A 17,830-nucleotide genomic window follows, 5' to 3' on the forward strand; every position below is an offset into this window, starting at 1 on the left:
AGGAAGCAAAATCAAGTGGACGGATTGTAGTGAGACAGTGAGGAGAAGGAGCATGTGGTCTGTCACCAGTGATGGCACAGTGACTAGGGGTAGAGTTGGCAAGGGATAAACAAACAGATGGTTAAAAACCAAACCACTCTCCATGCCTTCCAGAGATGCTGCAGCCGGTCACAGGAAGAAACACAAAACTGATCTCGTACCATATTTTCTTTTGAGTTCTGCTCTCTATCTAAAGCCAGGAGACTGGGTTTTAACCTCCCTGAACTCCTAAGGATCACTTGGGCTCCCATTAGCTCAGATTTACTCTTAACTGTCTGAGCTTCTGATTCTTCAAGTACCAGAGTAAATATAAAAACAAGCAGAAACATCAAAGAGCAATTGAATAATGGGGATTTGGGCTCCTCTGGCAGACTCCTAGGAATTTCTTTTGGGAAGAATCCAAAGAAAGCGCTGAAGAAGGTTAGAATAGGAGCAGTGCACTGAGTTATAAAAAAAAACTTAATACTGAAGTAAACGTACAATTTCTTTTCTTTGTGTTGATTTTGTAAATTTTTTAAATACAAAATGCTGAAGGTATCACTGGGAATTGTTTGAGAGAGTTGTCAGGTCTTGTAGAGTCAGGTTACATGAATGAATAAATCAGAACTGATACGCCCAGGTTTAATGACTATCCAGTAAAGTTAACTGGTGCTCTTCACACCATCAGGCTCAGAAATTCCAAAAACATAGTCCCCTAATTATACGTCGGGACTTGCTCATAAACAGGAACGTTTGCGAAAACAACAACCAGGCTGCTGAGAGGGGAAAACCATTGTCGGCGTTAATCCGAGTTTCTTTCACATCACACTTTCCTCTTAATCTCCATCCTTGCAGTGGTGACTCCAAGTGAGGATTCCATGTTTTTTTCACTATACCAGACAGTGGGACAATGTTGAACTATTCAACTCTAGGAGGCAGTCCTAGAAAAGCCAAAACAGATAATTCCTATACCCAACTTAAGGGCTTTTAGCCTAAAAAGGGAAAACGCATTCTGCACTGGACAGTTAGTTCTCATGCTCACCACTCACAGGGTTCAATTCCCACTTTATAGAGCTGGCTGATCAATAAAATCTTGGTGCAGCACTGAGGAAGCACAGAGCAGTCAGAGGCGCCACCTTTTGGATAAGATGTTAAACTGAGCCACTGCTTGAAGACAGCTAGACCTAAAAGATCTTCAGCAACATTTTCTCACGGCGAGTGAACCCTGGTGGTCAGTCCAATATTTATCCCTCGATCAACACTGGAGAAACAGATTACCTGGTCATTAGCACATTGCTAACTGCGGGACTTGCTGTGCGCAATTTCATAACTTCTAACAATAATGACGCTTTAAGAAAGTACTTAATTGGCTGCATTGTAAACAGACAGTGAAAGGTGCTATATAAATGCAAGTTCTTACTTTTCTATACAACAGAGTAATCTGATTACCCCTTACATAAAATTGCCTCAAAAGTCACTGTTATGGAACAGACCAAACCCCCACAAAATATATTAAGAAGACAGTCCAGACCCTATTTTTTTCTTATTTTAAAGGTTAAGTGTAAGGCTTTGTGTTTTGGATGCAAATCAATTGGTCAAACTATTCCAGTTTGTGCAAAACACTTTTTTCATACAAATACAGTGAAAATACAGACAAAGTTAAAAAAAACTGGCTTAAATGTATTTTGTTAAGCATTTCAATAAAGTTAATGTACAAATCAACTACTACTAATTAACTGTCCCAATACAGTAACATCCCATAAACATACCCTTGGCAAAGGCAAATTCAGTAAAACATATTGAGTCACATGCAATTCTTGGAGCAGGGAGAGAGCCCCAGCTTTTAGCTGTTACAGAGACAGGAATAAGAGGTTCCACATCCAGCTTCAAGACCCCAGCAACTGCAGAAAGCCAAACGTAAAAATCCTGGTTGTTACGGAGTCTGACCCCACCCATTCAGGCTGCTTCAACTGTTCCAAATTAAAAGAAAACCCAAGACCTCACAAGCTGTCGACTTTATTGGCTTTGAGCTGACTACTCATCACCTCTGTCTCAATCTTTCTTCATTAAAAGAAAGCCAGAACAAAGTACACCTCTTAGTGCCACAGTATCATCATCTCACTCACTGCTCCCACCACATTGCAAAACACGGTACAGGTAGTTCTGCTATAACGTGCGGTTCATTAATACAAATTCGCTGTAGCATGCTTGATGAATAGTGGATGCTGTTTGTATAACGCAAACTTTCTGCAGTACAGGTATAGCGATTTCCCTATAACCAACTTTCTATTGGGATTTTCTATAGTGCAAGGTCACACGAGAACGCAACTGTTGTCTTGTAGGAAAACTACCTGTATTCTTTAAAACTGAAGATAAAATTCCCTCAACATCTTCCCCATCAAACACTTCCAGGATTGGGGTGGTATGGTGTCAGATACGGGGTAAAGCTCACTCTACTTTTTTAAATTAAAAGTAACTGGAAGTTAAGGTTCCTCGACACAGTCCACATTAAACACTCCTGGGAGAGGGACAGCATGGGGTTACGTATAGAGTAAAACTCCCTTTTTTAAACTGAAAGTAAAGTTTCCTCAACATTGTCATCTCCAAACATTTCTAGGACAGGGACAGCACAGCGTTAGATACAGGTTAAAGCTTCCTCTACTCTTGAACTAAACAGGAAGTCAAAAATAGTAATGAAACGGCTCCATACTGAAATAAAACACAAATTAACAGTCAAACAGAAACTGACATCATGAAACAGAAACTTACTAAATCAAAATAACTTTGTCCAGGCTGATGATGCACCCTAGCCCCTGTAGTGCCCACTGATCTCCAGTGGCCTCTACGTGCCAGTGAATACTACGTGCTCCTTTTCCAGGGGCATCAGAGCGTGAACATAACTGCGAAAGAGGGGCAGGTGGCCAGAAATGACAAGCACTATCTGGGCTTGTTGATGGCCATCATGGCCAGGCCCAGGTGTACAGCCATGAGACGGCCCTTAGACTTGGTTGCTCCTCCCTGCACTGGGTGCATGCAGATCAGGAGCATGAGACTGACATGCACCTAGAAATTCAGGAGCAGCCCCTTCCAATAAATAAAAAGGACTGCAAATGGAAATATTCTATGTATAATTGAAAAGCTGCTTTCTCCAGGCCAGTAAAACTACACGTGGCCTGGCAACCGGTGAACTTCCTTATCAGCTGATTGCATGGGACTGCGGTGTGCAAAACTCTCCAGCCCAGATGCCCATTGGAAAAGGGAAGAACCTCCACCAACAGAGGGCAAAATATCATGCCAAGGTGTGTCTGGGCAGCGGCCAAAGGTGGGCTCATGGGGAGTGCACAGCTGGAGCCTGTACAAAGAACACTTCTGTCGCAGTGAATTTCATAGGCCCACCATCCTGTGGGTGAAGAAACTTCTCCCCATGACTACCCCAAAAGGCCTATGCACCAATCCCAGATCATTAAGGGGAGGCAATGACCTCGTGGTATTATCACTGTACTGTTAGACCCAGATAATGTTCTGGGGACCTGGGTTCGAATCCTGACATGGCAGATGGTGGAATTTGAATGAAATTAATATCTGAATTTAACAGTCTAATGATGGCCATGAATCCATTGTCAATTACAGGAAAAACTCGCCTGGTTCACTAATGCCCTTTAGGGAAGGAAGGAAACTGCCATCCTTACCTGGTCTGGCCTACATGTGACTCCAGACCCACAGCAATGTGGTTGACTCTTAACTGCCCTCTGGGCAATTAGTCATGGGCAATAAATGCTGCCTAGCCAGTGACGCCCTCATCCCATGAATGAATAAAAAAAAAATCCGGTTATGGAGTGCCCAGTCATAGCAAAAGTACCCCCTTCGTCCCCATATCCACCCCATCTAATCCCATCAGATTCCTATAGTCTTCTGTAAGACCACCCCAACTCCCTCAAACTCCAGTAAACATAGTCCCAATTGACCCAGTCGCTCCCTATATGCCAGTCCTGCCATCCCAGGAATCAGTCGGGCAAATCTTTCCTGTACTCCCTCAACAGGCAGACCAACCCTCCCTCGAGGAGACCAAAGCTGCGCACAATTTGAGATGAGGTGGAACCTCTTCACTAGAGCATTGTGAATCTCAGAGTTCAGTACCTCGCAAGGCTGTGAGTGCTTTGTTATTGAGTATAATCAAGGTTCAGATCAATAAATATTAGACACTGAGGAAACTGAGGGATATCAAGATAGGGGTGAATGTAAAGTCATCGTCTATGATGATACTCAATGGCAGGAAATGTTCAAAGGATCAAATTACCTGCTCCTGCTCCTAGTTCTTAGAATCTTAGTACCAAGGACTGGAAAAATTGTATTATTTGGCTGTTAGGTGAGGGCTGTGTTTGGCTCTCTCGCAAATGTAACATGATTCTGCCAGAGATGGTCTGGGGATCATTCATCCCTCAGTTGATATGGCCAGAAGCAGGTGATTTGGCTCTTTGCTGTCTGTGGGACCACCTTGTGTGCAAATTGCACACTCTGCTTCCGTGAGAAAAGTGGGTTGATTGACTGTGAAGCATTTTACAATGATGTAGAAGTGATGGATGGCACAATATAAATGGAAGTTCTTCCCTAAATGTGGCTGCTGATGAGTGGTTATCCATGCTTTTGCAAGGAATGGAAAACTTGGCAACTTTCCTCCCCGCTCTGTGGCCCGGTTTAACTGAAGCTTCCAAACACCAGCCAGTTGAGTTTAGCTAACAACGAAAGGAGATCCTTGTGGAAGCAACTTAGCTTCACACCAGAGGCAGGTTCCATCACGAAAAACCCAGGCCTTGGCAAGCCTGTTTAAATTTCCATCTTGCTGTCCCCGAGGCGTCACTGCATTAATTCTGGCACCATTTAAAAATAAAAGTGCTATAATGACAGACATTATGAATGTGAAACTGGCAGCAGTTCAGAGGATGCACATTCAGTCACCCTGCCAAAAATCTGAAAACGCCACTTCCTTTGAAGTTAAACTAGGTCAAGGTTCCTTTGCCAATAATGTCTTGGGTGGGACGTTGCATAATATCAATGAGCCTATACAGCTACTCAAACAGAAAGGTCTTGGAGGCTGACTGATCACCCAATAATGTTCCAGCATTACTTCCACTGATGGCTTCGCCACCTCAAGCAATTGTTACATGGTAGTCACAGAATTAGATCAGCAAAATAAATGGCTAATGGCTCCAGCCTACGTCCTCTGATGTTTTCTTTGGTCGTTGGCCAACATGTTTCTCTTTTCCTTTCCCTATGAGCCTTGCTTTACTGCTGGGAGAAATCCAGCGATCAAAAATGTAGACTATGATTCACAATTTTTTTGACACCAGTAATGTGAAACTGAATATCATCGCTCGCCCTTCACCACCCGCCAATGTAAATGGGATCGCTTCAGTAACCAAACATAATTAAATACATCTTTGTACAAAGTACAAACAGTAGCCTGTCGAGATACAATGCCTACAAGTGGAAAACAAGTGTCCTATAAAAATGTTACGCGCTGAGCAAACGTAAGAGATTTTAGTCTAAGTTTGCCAAAAAAAGGGCTGGCTGAAAGCCCATTTTACACCTTTAGTCCTATAGGACTATTGAGTATATGGTAATTACCATCATGTACATTGAGTAAAATGTTGATTATTCATTTGGACGTAAACATTTATTGGGGATTTGGTGAATCCTGGAAGAACAGCACACAGATCAGTGTCTACTAAATAAACATCAAAGAACATTCTAATAATTACAAACAAGTGGATGCACACAATTTCCTTAAGTGCCATATTGCAGCAAAATAGGAAACATTTTCCTTGAAAAGAAAACACCCTTTTATCATTTGAGTTTATAATGCTTAAGTGAACACAAACATGAATGACTGAATAGAATGCTGCATTATTAAAAGTGCAATCTTGCAAATGAGACATTAAACTAAGGTTTGATCTGCGTCCATGCTCTCAAGATTTTGGGAGAACTGTATGAAGAAGAGCAGAAGGGTTCTTTTAGTCTCCTGGCAAATGTTTATTCCTCAAACCCAACCTTAAACAGTTCAGCTGGACAGTACTGCCCTTCGAATCTTCCTGTGTGCTGAATGACAGCTACATTCCTCGTGAGTTCAATAATACTTTGTTGATTGTTAAACTCTTTGAGACTCCAGAATTGTGAAGAACACTACATTACTGTCTTTTTCCTTTACAAAGAGTAAAAGATATATCTAAAATGAATTATTAAATGAATAATAAGAACTTTAAAAAAAATTGTCTGTAATACAAATGATTGAACTATCTAATTCAACTAAGACAGGAGCTATAAATGTACCACCTATGAATACATATAAAAGCCAAAGCAGAGATGATCTCATCTAATTCTGATGATTAGATCAGATTCATGCTGCAACACGTGTAGAATGCATAAGACTTGACTTGTTCTAACTTTTCAGCAAAATTAACACTATCATCTGTCTACAACAGAAAGGAAGGAGGGGTGTTTTTATATACATACATACGCATATTTAAAATATATAGTATATATACATTTTTATGATCGCAGTTGATATTATTATTGGATAGGATAGATCATAGTCTGAAATGCTGCTTGCTGGTTTTTTTTTTGTTTTAATGAGATGGTCTTTAACTGGGACACAAACACACAATGCTGCAGATTTGCTATGAACAACAAAGTAGAAGCTCGTGATGCAAAAAAGAATAAACCAAACTAGTTATATATAACACATAGTTAAAGATATTAAAATGCACCGTAAACTACAATCCCATTGATCCAAACCGCACCCTTTTACAAATTTCAAATCAAAGAGAAGATTTCCTTCTATATTACATATAAGGTTGACTTAGTTGCGGCTTCCATCTTCAGGTCTTGAAAATTTGATCGCCTCTTCTTTGAATCCTCACACAACTGCATTTACACTCTCTCAGCATAAACAGTCCCTTCAGAGTTTCAACCAAACTCATCTGGTCTAGAACTTTAAAATGAACTCCTTACACTGAAGTAACCTATTTCTTGACAGTTCTCTCTCTGAAAGCAAGTGCTTTGCAAAGCTGAATCCTAAAATCTTTTCTAAGCTATGTGTGTTTCCAGTAATAAAAATAAAATAAAATAAATCTCTGAGTTTGTACACGTTAAGCCTAATGCACCCCTGTTTATTTTGTTCAGTTATAAAAAGCTCTCGCAACAAAAACAAAACTTCACTATAGCCCAGCCATTCTCTGTCTCACTGTCTCTAAAAGCAATCACCACGGCAACTGAAATACTTATAAGTCAATCATTAAACACCTTCAGACACACAAACCAAACCCACATGCCACTACTTCAAATCCAGACTCTAAAATACCCGTTAGTAAAGTATGGATACGTTACTAAGTACACACACACACACACACACACACACACACACACACAGTTCTTAGCAAATGCAATTAGGAATGCCATTATATAATAAAGCTCAATCTGTTGCTAAGCACAATTTAATATCTTGCTCCAAGAATCAGCATAAATGGTCACAGCGAGAGCTTTTCTATTCCCAACATATTTTCTGTCTAGGTGCACCCTGTCATCAATGGTGTCAGTTTACAGCTCATGCCTCCCAATCTCTGAAGCTCCTAACAATAGTTATACTTAATAGTTTTAATTACTTGTCCTAAAGAACAGTTGTTACATTTAATAACCGTCTTCAAAGTATTTCTTCCAAGTTCATTTCAAAGGCCAGCACAGCATTTGTGCTGTTTCTTCCAATGCCCCAGCAGAATAGTTAATGTTGAAAAATATAAGAAATCATTTCAATGGTGGCTCATTACATCAATAAGATATCTCTCGGCATGAAAAAATGACAGAGTCTTTTGGGGTATTTTAATTATTGACACAAAGCAGGAATTCTGCATTGGCAACAGTGATGATTAACATTGCTGAGATTAAAAAGCAAGAAAAGAAAAGGTCCTACCTTTAGATAGTGCCTTCCACCACCTTGACATATCCTTGAGTGCTTTACAGCCAATTAAATACTTTATTTCTAAGCCTAAAACTAGAATTTTTTTATTTTCTGGATAATCGCTTTGCAAGAGAGCCATGAATGTAAAATTATTTTTTCACAGCCAGTTCAGGTTAAGAGGTGTATTGACAGCCACTGTTGGCTATTAACCATTAAATCCTCTTGACTGCCTTTACAAATTCCAGGATATGGTCTTCAACCACTGTTGCTTAACAATCTGATCTATGTTTGCCAAGGGCTTCAACTGTTTCATTTCAGATTCATACTTTTCATCACTAGTTTTACAGAACGTCACTAGGGATCAATTCAATTAAAATTATTTCATCAATCTGCCCTCTTAAGGCATGATGATTGGGTTGGTTTACAGACTAGACAATGGTCCTTTGGACTTTCACTGACTCACTTGACAATATTGAGAGTCCATTCACTATTCTGCAAGCTTTAAATGTATTTATAATGCTGTGGAATACTCTCTACTATTTAACTAATTGCAAATAGGCACCAACTTCAGAGGCTTAAGTACAGCTTCCAGACTGACAGGTCCCACTAGGACACTGCTGCACAGGTGCACGGCTGGGTGGGGTGGGGGGGGCGCGGTGTTGGGAATGTTAAGGGAGATGGCGCCACCTTTTGCAAAAGCTGGTAAAATTGAGTACCTGACTGAGTTATTGGGTTGGGGACAGGGTGGGGGGCTTATAAAAGTCATTATTTTGAAGAACAGCAGGGGCCTTTGCCCGAGTACACAAACAGAGACTGAGTCTGATAGAACTCTACTTTGGAGCTGGTTTTCCGATCGGGTGTATAAAGTTCTAAAAGGGGAGGGCGAACAGCCAGAAATCGTGTTACATATTGGCACAAATGATATAGCCAGAAATAGGTTTGAGGATATAAAAAGTGATTTCAGGGAGTTAGGATGGAAGCTGCAGAGCAGGACGAACAGAGTAGTGTTCTCTGGTTTACTACCGGTGCCACGAGATAGTGAGGTGAGGAACAAGGAGCGGGCGCAGCTGAACACGTGGCTACGCAGCTGGTGTAGGAGGGAGGGCTTCAGATATGTTGATAATTGGGATGCCTTCTGGGGAAGGTGGGACCTGTACAAGAAGGACGGGTTGCATCTGAACTGGAAGGGGACCAATGTCCTGGGTGGAAGGTTTGCTCGAGTAGTTCGAGAGGGTTTAAACTAGTATGGCAGGGGGGTGGGAACCTGAGCTGTATACCTGAGGTGAGCGTTGATGCAGGTGAGGCAGTAGCAAGAGGTAGACCAGCTAGTGGGAAGGATTTTCCTGGGAAGGAACCAAGGGATCGGTTAAAGTGTGTTTGCTTTAATGCAAGGAGTATCAGGAATAAAAGTGATGAACTTAGAGCATGGATCAGTACCTGGTGCTATGATGTTGTGGCCATAACAGAGACATGGGTTTCTCATGGGCAGGAATGGTTGCTGGATGTTCCAGGGTTTAGAACATTTAAAAAGAATAGGGAGAGGGGAAAAAGAGGAGGGGGTGTAGCACTACTAATCAGAGAGGGTATCACAGATACAGAAGCTTCCATTGTCGAGGAAGATCTGCCTACTGAGTCAGTATGGGTGGAAATTAGGAACAGCAAGGGAGTAGTCACCTCGTTAGGGGTTTACTACAGGCCCCCCAATAGCAGCAGGGAGATTGAAGAAAGCATAGGTCGACAGATTTTGGAAAAGTGTGCACGCAGTAGGGTTGTTGTAATGGGTGACTTTAACTTTCCTAATATTGATTGGAACCTCCTTCGAGCAGAAGATTTGAATGGAGCTGTTTTTGTAAGGTGTGTTCAGGAGGGTTTCCTAACGCAGTACGTTGACAGGCCGACGAGGGGAGAGGCCATTCTAGACTTGGTGCTCGGAAACGAGCCGGGGCAGGTATCAGATCTTGTGGTGGGAGAGCATTTTGGTGATAGTGACCATAACTGCCTCACATTCTACATAGCTATGGAGAAGGAGAGGATTAGGCAGAATGGGAGGATATTTAATTGGGGAAGAGGAAACTATGATGCGATTAGACATGAGTTAGGAACCATGGACTGGGAGCAGTTGTTCCATGGTAAGGGAACTATAGACATGTGGAGACGGTTTAAGGAACAGTTGTTGGGAGTGATGAGTAAATATGTCCCTCTGAGACAGGCAAGAAGGGGTAAGATTAGGGAACCTTGGATGACGAGAGCGGTGGAACTTCTAGTGAAAAGGAAGAAGGTAGCTTACATAAGGTGGAGGAAGCTAGGGTCAAGTTCAGCTAGAGAGGATTACATGCAGGCAAGGAAGGAGCTCAAAAATGGTCTGAGGAGAGCCAGGAGGGGGCACGAGAAAGGCTTGGCAGAAGGAATCCGGGAAAACACAAAGGCATTTTACACTTACGTGAGGAATAAGAGAATGGTCAAAGAAAGAGTAGGGCCGATCAGGGATAGCATAGGGAACTTGTGTGTGGAGCCTGAGGAGGTAGGGGAAGCCCTAAATGAGTTTTTTGCTTCTGTCTTTACGAAAGAAACCAACTTTGTAGTGAATGAAACCTTTGAAGAGCAGGTGTGCATGCTGGAATGGATAGAGATAGACGAAGCTGATGTGCTGAAAATTTTGTCAAACATTAAGATTGACAAGTCGCCAGGCCCAGATCAGATTTGTCCTCGGCTGCTTTGGGAAGTGAGAAATGCAATTGCTTCGCCACTTGCGAAGATCTTTGCATCCTCGCTCTCCACTGGAGTCGTACCTGAGGACTGGAGAGAGGCAAATGTAATTCCTCTCTTCAAGAAAGGAAATAGGGAAATCCCCGGCAATTATAGACCGGTAAGTCTCACGTCTGTCGTCTGCAAGGTGTTAGAAAGGATTCTGAGGGATAAGATTTATGACCATCTGGAAGAGCGTGGCTTGATCAAATACAGTCAACACGGCTTTGTGAGGGGTAGGTCATGCCTTACAAACCTTATCGAGTTTTTTGAGGATGTGACTAGAAAAGTTGATGAGGGTCGAGCTGTGGATGTGGTGTATATGGACTTCAGTAAGGCATTTGATAAGGTTCCCCATGGTAGGCTCATTCAGAAGGTCAGGAGGAATGGGATACAGGGGAACTTAGCTGCTTGGATACAGAATTGGCTGGCCAACAGAAGACAGCGAGTGGTTGTAGAAGGAAAATATTCTGCCTGGAAGTCAGTGGTGAGTGGAGTTCCACAGGGCTCTGTCCTTGGGCCTCTACTGTTTGTAATTTTTATTAATGACTTGGACGAGGGGATTGAAGGATGGGTCAGCAAGTTTGCAGACGACACAAAGTTCGGAGGTGTCGTTGACAGTGTAGAGGGCTGTTGTAGGCTGCAGCGGGACATTGACAGGATGCAGAGATGGGCTGAGAGGTGGCAGATGGAGTTCAACCTGGATAAATGCGAGGTGATGCATTTTGGAAGGTCGAATTTGAAAGCTGAGTACAGGATTAAGGATAGGATTCTTGGCAGCGTGGAGGAACAGAGGGATCTTGGTGTGCAGATACATAGATCCCTTAAAATGGCCACCCAAGTGGACAGGGTTGTTAAAAAAGCATATGGTGTTTTGGCTTTCATTAACAGGGGGATTGAGTTTAAGAGTCGTGAGATCTTGTTGCAGCTCTATAAAACTTTGGTTAGACCGCACTTGGAATACTACGTCCAGTTCTGGGCGCCCTATTATAGGAAAGATGTGGATGCTTTGGAGAGGGTTCAGAGGAGGTTTACCAGGATGCTGCCTGGACTGGAGGGCTTATCTTATGAAGAGAGGTTGACTGAGCTCGGTCTCTTTTCATTGGAGAAAAGGAGGAGGAGAGGGGACCTAATTGAGGTATACAAGATAATGAGAGGCATAGATAGAGTTGATAGCCAGAGACTATTTCCCAGGGCAGAAATGGCTAGCACGAGGGGTCATAGTTTTAAGCTGGTTGGTGGAAAGTATAGAGGGGATGTCAGAGGCAGGTTCTTTACGCAGAGAGTTGTGAGAGCATGGAATGCGTTGCCAGCAGCAGTTGTGGAAGCAAGGTCATTGGGGTCATTTAAGAGACTGCTGGACATGTATATGGTCACAGAAATTTGAGGGTGCATACATGAGGATCAATGGTCGGCACAACATTGTGGGCTGAAGGGCCTGTTCTGTGTTGTACTGTTCTATGTTCTATGTTCTATGTTCTATGTAATATTTATCCCTCAACTAATACGATGATGGTTATGAGTTAGCCGGCATCAACATTTTTCTAAATGTGGAACTTTGCTGTACAACAATGACCATATAGAGAATCCCTGGGTTGCAAATGGGGTTTGTTCTTGAGTCCATTCACAAGTCGATTTGTATACCAGTTAGAACATGATGCAGGACAATACAAAATAAATATACAATAAAAAATTCGTTAAGTACAAGAAAATGCTTGCATGTCAGATCTTTAAAACTACACTTTACAGGATCATGCTGGTAAGTCGAACATTAATAGATCAGTGAGCACCTGTGCCTGCAAAGTACTCATTGGATGCAGTGTACTTTGGGACCCCCAGGGTTGTGAACAGTGCTATATATAAATGTAAGTCATTTGTAATTGAAACAATTGATCCTGAACTTGGATCAATGTGGAGGTACTGTGGGAGAGCAATGCCCAGTGAAAGCTTCTTCCAATGGTTTCTATTGTAACGTCGCTGTCACACCGAGTGAGTTTTGACAACTTATCACCTGAAATATATAAGAACATGTAAACAGCGAAGTAGAGGGCCACTTTATGTGTTTCAATGATGTTGGTTGAAGGATGAATACTGGCCAAGACAACAACACAGAAACAAGAATAAGATATGTAGCCCTTTGAACATGTTCTTTCAATCAATGAAACCCATGACTGTCATTAGAACCAAGGAGCAGGATTCCCTTGGTCTTCCTCAAATGCTATCATTGTTAGTTGTGTTCTCTCAGGGTTAAATATTGGTCACAGTCCTGGAGAGAATTCCCACACTGCTCTTCTTCCAAAAAAAATCTCCTAACACACTCTAAAGTCAGTGCAGCTGACACCATCATTGTGTGCCCTGAGCAGGAAGTCAGTACCCACTCTAACTGAGCTAAATGGAAGTAAAGCATTTGTCCTCTTGCAGCACTCATGGGTGTTGACTTCTGCTTTCGAGTCTGCCTTTGTTTGTCAGGTTGGCATCTCCGTATTATTGTAGACAAAAGTACTCCCCTTCTCTGCTGGATTGCCTTTTATGAGGATTCTAGGGAGGCACCATGAAAGCATTGCTAATAACTTGCCGCCTGGTCTCCAAAAACAGTAGAGATGGATAAGGGTGATGTGCTTATGTTCAGTGATGCTTCCTGTGTTGCCGAGAGTAAAGGATTGTGCATATTGTTAAATTTGGCACCAAATCTTCCCAGAAGGCCTCATTATTTCCTGTCCATAGAATGCGGCACATTATCAACATATAAATATATAATAAGCTCATAAAAAACATTATTGCATAAGACCATATGTCCCTCCATCTTTGACATCTACCTCCACACTTAGGCTTGAATAAAACAACATTCTGTCCAGAGTTAAGGGTTCAAGAAAATACCCTTTCATGAGAACTCTTCTGGTGAAAGGTCATGAATGTAAAGCGAAAACATTTGCTTCCTGCCGATGGATGCTCGCTAACTCGTTGAGTATTTTCAGCTTTTTCTTTTATTTTACTATAACCTCTGCCATGTTCTCTTCATCTTTTTAAGACGATGAACCTGATCAGCTATCTTGGAACACACCTCGGGACCAGGTGGAGTTTGAAATTGGCCTTTCTGGCTCATAGGTAAGGAAACTGCATGAGCCTCACACTTATCAACTTACTGTGATAAACTGATAAATTAACTGACGCGATTGAGTTGCAAGATTTGACCACAAGGTATGTCTGTGGAGCAGGATTCCAAAGTTTATTCTCAATTCCATCATCATTTCACATGCAAACTATAACCAAGCGTCTGTGTTCAATATGGTTAGCAACTCAGTATGAATTCATTCACCAATTCTGCAACTGATTTCCCTCCCACACACCCATATCCATTGCTTGCTTCATTGGAAATTTGACTTGGGATTGTCTTTCCAAAATCAGTGGATTTGTCTCCTTGAAAAATTGGAATTTCTTGTCAAAGCCATGCAATCATTTTGCTTGATTCAGGGCAGTATTGTTAGTGTAACCCTCCTTCTGTCACCAATTGCTAATATTAGTTTGAAATGTACCACTGCAACATGCTTCAATAATGATCTCGGTGATACTATTTGTAGAAGTTATAATATGATGGTAGCAAATATCAATTATTAGAACTGAATTTTAGCAACATAGAAGAATGTTCTTAGATATCGAAAAAGTAAGACAACCAGCTGTGAATTAATTAACAATTGAAAAGACAAGGAAAGTGGATTCTGATTTCACTTACCTTTCCTACAAATAAGGGCACTAGGGTTTCTTCACTTTACTGCGGAATATTTGCAGTCATCTGCCAAACAGAACATTCAAAAAAGAAGTATTAATGAAATTGCATGTTAACGGTTACACAGTGACATGCAGCAGTTCTGGGATAAAACAGTGGTCGCATTCCAACAACGCTGCAGATGAAACGTACAAATTCAGGATGTATCCCTAAATAAAAGAACTGCTGTACCTATTTGTGAAAATGGCACTTTTAACACCTCAAAGTAATACAAGTAAAGCTACTGTTAGCATTTTTAATAAATCACCTCAGTCTTTGAATAATTTCGATTTTCTGAAACATCTACTCCATTGTATCTTTTTCTGTTTGTACACTGTGCATTTGCAGAATTATACAATACATGGGCTTTAATTATTAGGATTCTGCAAGTTTTGCAATAGCATGAACATACTCTCCTGCTATAAAAATGATCTTCCATCTTTTTCTTATTATTGTTATTATAATAAAAAGCTAGCATGTCAACGAACTCTGTGGCCTCATTTCACAGACTACCAGCCTATATTTCTGAAAATGGTCCCTCCAATGAATCCAAAATATCTTGAAATAAGATTACACCATTTCTTTTGTAAAACAAAACAACTTTCAATAAGAGTACTGAGAGAATTAAAGACTTGCATTTTCTCACACCTTACAGAACTCGGAAATGTATCAAAGGGATTCACTTAGAGGGAATTATTTTAAATGCTATGTTTTGTTTGTGTAGGCAAAGTTGCCAATTTTTCCACTATAACTATCACCCTTCCTAATTGAAAACTATCATTATTTACATACAAAGCCACATTGTATAAAAATATCAGATTTGTATGCACACCATGATCATCGACTGTAAGTGCTCATATATTTTAACTCAGATGCGTGTGGATTTATAAATGCCCAGCAAAGAACTTTACATTCCAAATGACTAGACCTCAAACCACTTCATTGGCTATGAAATATTGTGAGATGATCTGCACTTGTAAATGGCATTGTAAAAATGCAAGTTCCATCTATTTAACACCCACATTCATTCAAGATGAGTAAACTCACCCCTGTCATTGCTTCAAAACCACATAATTATTAATGATATTGTGAAGAATAAGATCAATATATATTTCTAATTTTTAATAATACTTTGCAAAGCAGTTTACTGAGCACTTTTGCAAAATGAATGTTCTGAAGAAAAGTAAAATCAGATTCAAAACGTTAACACTGCTACTTTCTCTGCTAATGCTGCCAGACCTGCTAAGCTTCTGCAGCACTTTGTCTTTTTATGACACTTCTATAAGGTCTGATTTGCATTACCGAGAGAATCAAAAGAGGTTCCTTAAAAAGTACTTTCTTTTAAAGGACAAAACGTAGCTCTGAAGCAATATAAAGATAATATTCTGCAGCAATGTTCCAATTCTTTAAGTAGTTTGGTACTGGCTGCCTTGAATTGCGAAGTAAAGGGCCAACAGGTTTATTTTTAATCTACGTCTTCATTGTTCGTGTTATCTGGTGGCTCCTGACACTTGCAAATGCAACATCAATCACTTGATAAATGACTGGAAGTTCTGGTCAGCTTTGGTCATCAGCGACCACAGCGAAGGAAATAATTAGATAATCACCACACTGCAAGGAGCAAATAATAAGAGGAGGATGATAACTATCGCTTGGCACTCCCCCTGCAATCCCACCACCACCCCCAGCCAACTAAAGAGCCTGAGTGGAGTTATTAAATGTGTCCACGGTTGACAGCTCTTCCTTTATTGGGTGACCGGGCCTGTTTGTTGACTGACGAACCACAGCTGGTCTAAGGATTCAAGTTCATTGAGGTTAGGCTGCTGCAGACGTTCTGAATGGCTTCATTCATACAATTTTATGTATGTGTAGAAATATATATATATAAATATATAAACTTTATTATATAAAACACATATATAATATGCACAAAACCTTTTCTCCCCTCCTTTGCAACAAGGGAATTCTACACCCACCAACCACATTATAGGATTTCCATATCCCTGCAGGAATTAAAACCAAACATAAATTATTTAGAATAGCAGAAGCCATACATCACAGAATAGCCCCTCTTTTCTCTCAGCCTTTTTTCTGTTGCAATGCTGCATGTGATATGCTTTCAAACTTTTAATTTTAAGCACGGCCAACTTGCAGGAATGTTGAATTAAGACCAATGATTTAGAATATGATTGGACCCTTCATTGACAATAAGAATTCAAGTTTACCAAAAGATGTTGCCAGGTTTGGAGGGTTTGAGTTATATGCAAAGGCTGAATAGACTAGGGCTATTCTCTCTGGAGCATCCAAGGCTGAGTGGTGACCTCAGAAAAGCATGAAGGGCATGGATATGGTAAATAGTCAAGGTCTTATCTCTGGGCTGGGGGAATCCAAAACCAGAGGGCTTGGGTTCAGGGTGAGACGAGAAAGACTTTGAAGGGACCCGAGGGGCAACTTTTTCAAGCAGAGGGTGATGCGTCTATGGAACAAGCAGCCAGAAGAAGTGGTGGAGTTTGGTACAATTACAACATTTAATAGGCATCTGGACAGTTATATGAACAAGAAAAGTTTAGAGGAATAATGTGCCAAATGCTGGCAAAGGGGACTAGATTTATTTAGGATATCTGGTCAGCATGGATGAGTTGAACAAAGGGGTCTGTTTCCATGCTGCATATCTTTATGATTCTATGACTGTAAGATTTTTGTCTCTGTGCCTATTCTTGTCATTCTCAGATGGATGAAAAACTTGGCACAACATTTCTCAGGCAGTGTCTGCCACCAGAAAAGAGAGAAAGGAAAATGTTTCCCAGCAGAACCATGGGTGGGGTGTTTTGGGGGGGAAAGGAGTGTATTGTTATGGTGTAAAGAACAAGGGGATTAAGGATCACTGGATTGGGTGGAGTGCTCAGACCTATTGGGGAGTCACCCAAAGGGGGTCCATGAGAGAAATGAGCCTTCATCCAACTCTTTCTACCTTAAGGACCTGGTTTGGTAACTTGGAAACTGAAGATGGAAGTGACTGATTAATAACATAAGAGCCTCAACTGCAGCACTAGCACGCATTTTTCCAAGGACTCACCACCACCCCACTCCATCCCCCTTCCGACAAAATTTCAGATTTCACCCAGTTATACCATCATACAAAATTATAATGATCCCTTCTCTAGCCCCACCGTTTGTACCCACTGATCAATCAAGGGTGCCACTCACCAAACTCTTAACTTATAAACCCAACTTCTATCCCTATGCTAACCATTAAATGTATTGATCAAACTGAATCCCAGCAGTTAACATGCTCAGGCCTGGAACCTGGACTACTGGCAGTGGCAGTGAGGCTCCAAGCAAGGCTAGGATCT

General features: G+C 41.2%; 1 protein-coding gene across 3 annotated transcripts in view; it reads right to left on the bottom strand.

The window, feature by feature from the left end:
- gli2a (GLI family zinc finger 2a) overlaps window positions 1–17,830 on the bottom strand; it is a 382,695-nt gene that overhangs the window by 311,921 nt on the left and 52,944 nt on the right. For all 3 annotated transcript variants that reach the window (XM_059647512.1, XM_048535196.2, XM_048535193.2), the window contains exon 2: window positions 14,445–14,504. The gene's annotated coding sequence lies outside the window, so the exon portion shown is untranslated. The remainder of the gene's footprint in view (window positions 1–14,444; window positions 14,505–17,830) is intronic.

This window comes from Stegostoma tigrinum, chromosome 7, assembly GCF_030684315.1.
Source record: "Stegostoma tigrinum isolate sSteTig4 chromosome 7, sSteTig4.hap1, whole genome shotgun sequence".
NCBI lineage: Eukaryota > Metazoa > Chordata > Chondrichthyes > Orectolobiformes > Stegostomatidae > Stegostoma > Stegostoma tigrinum.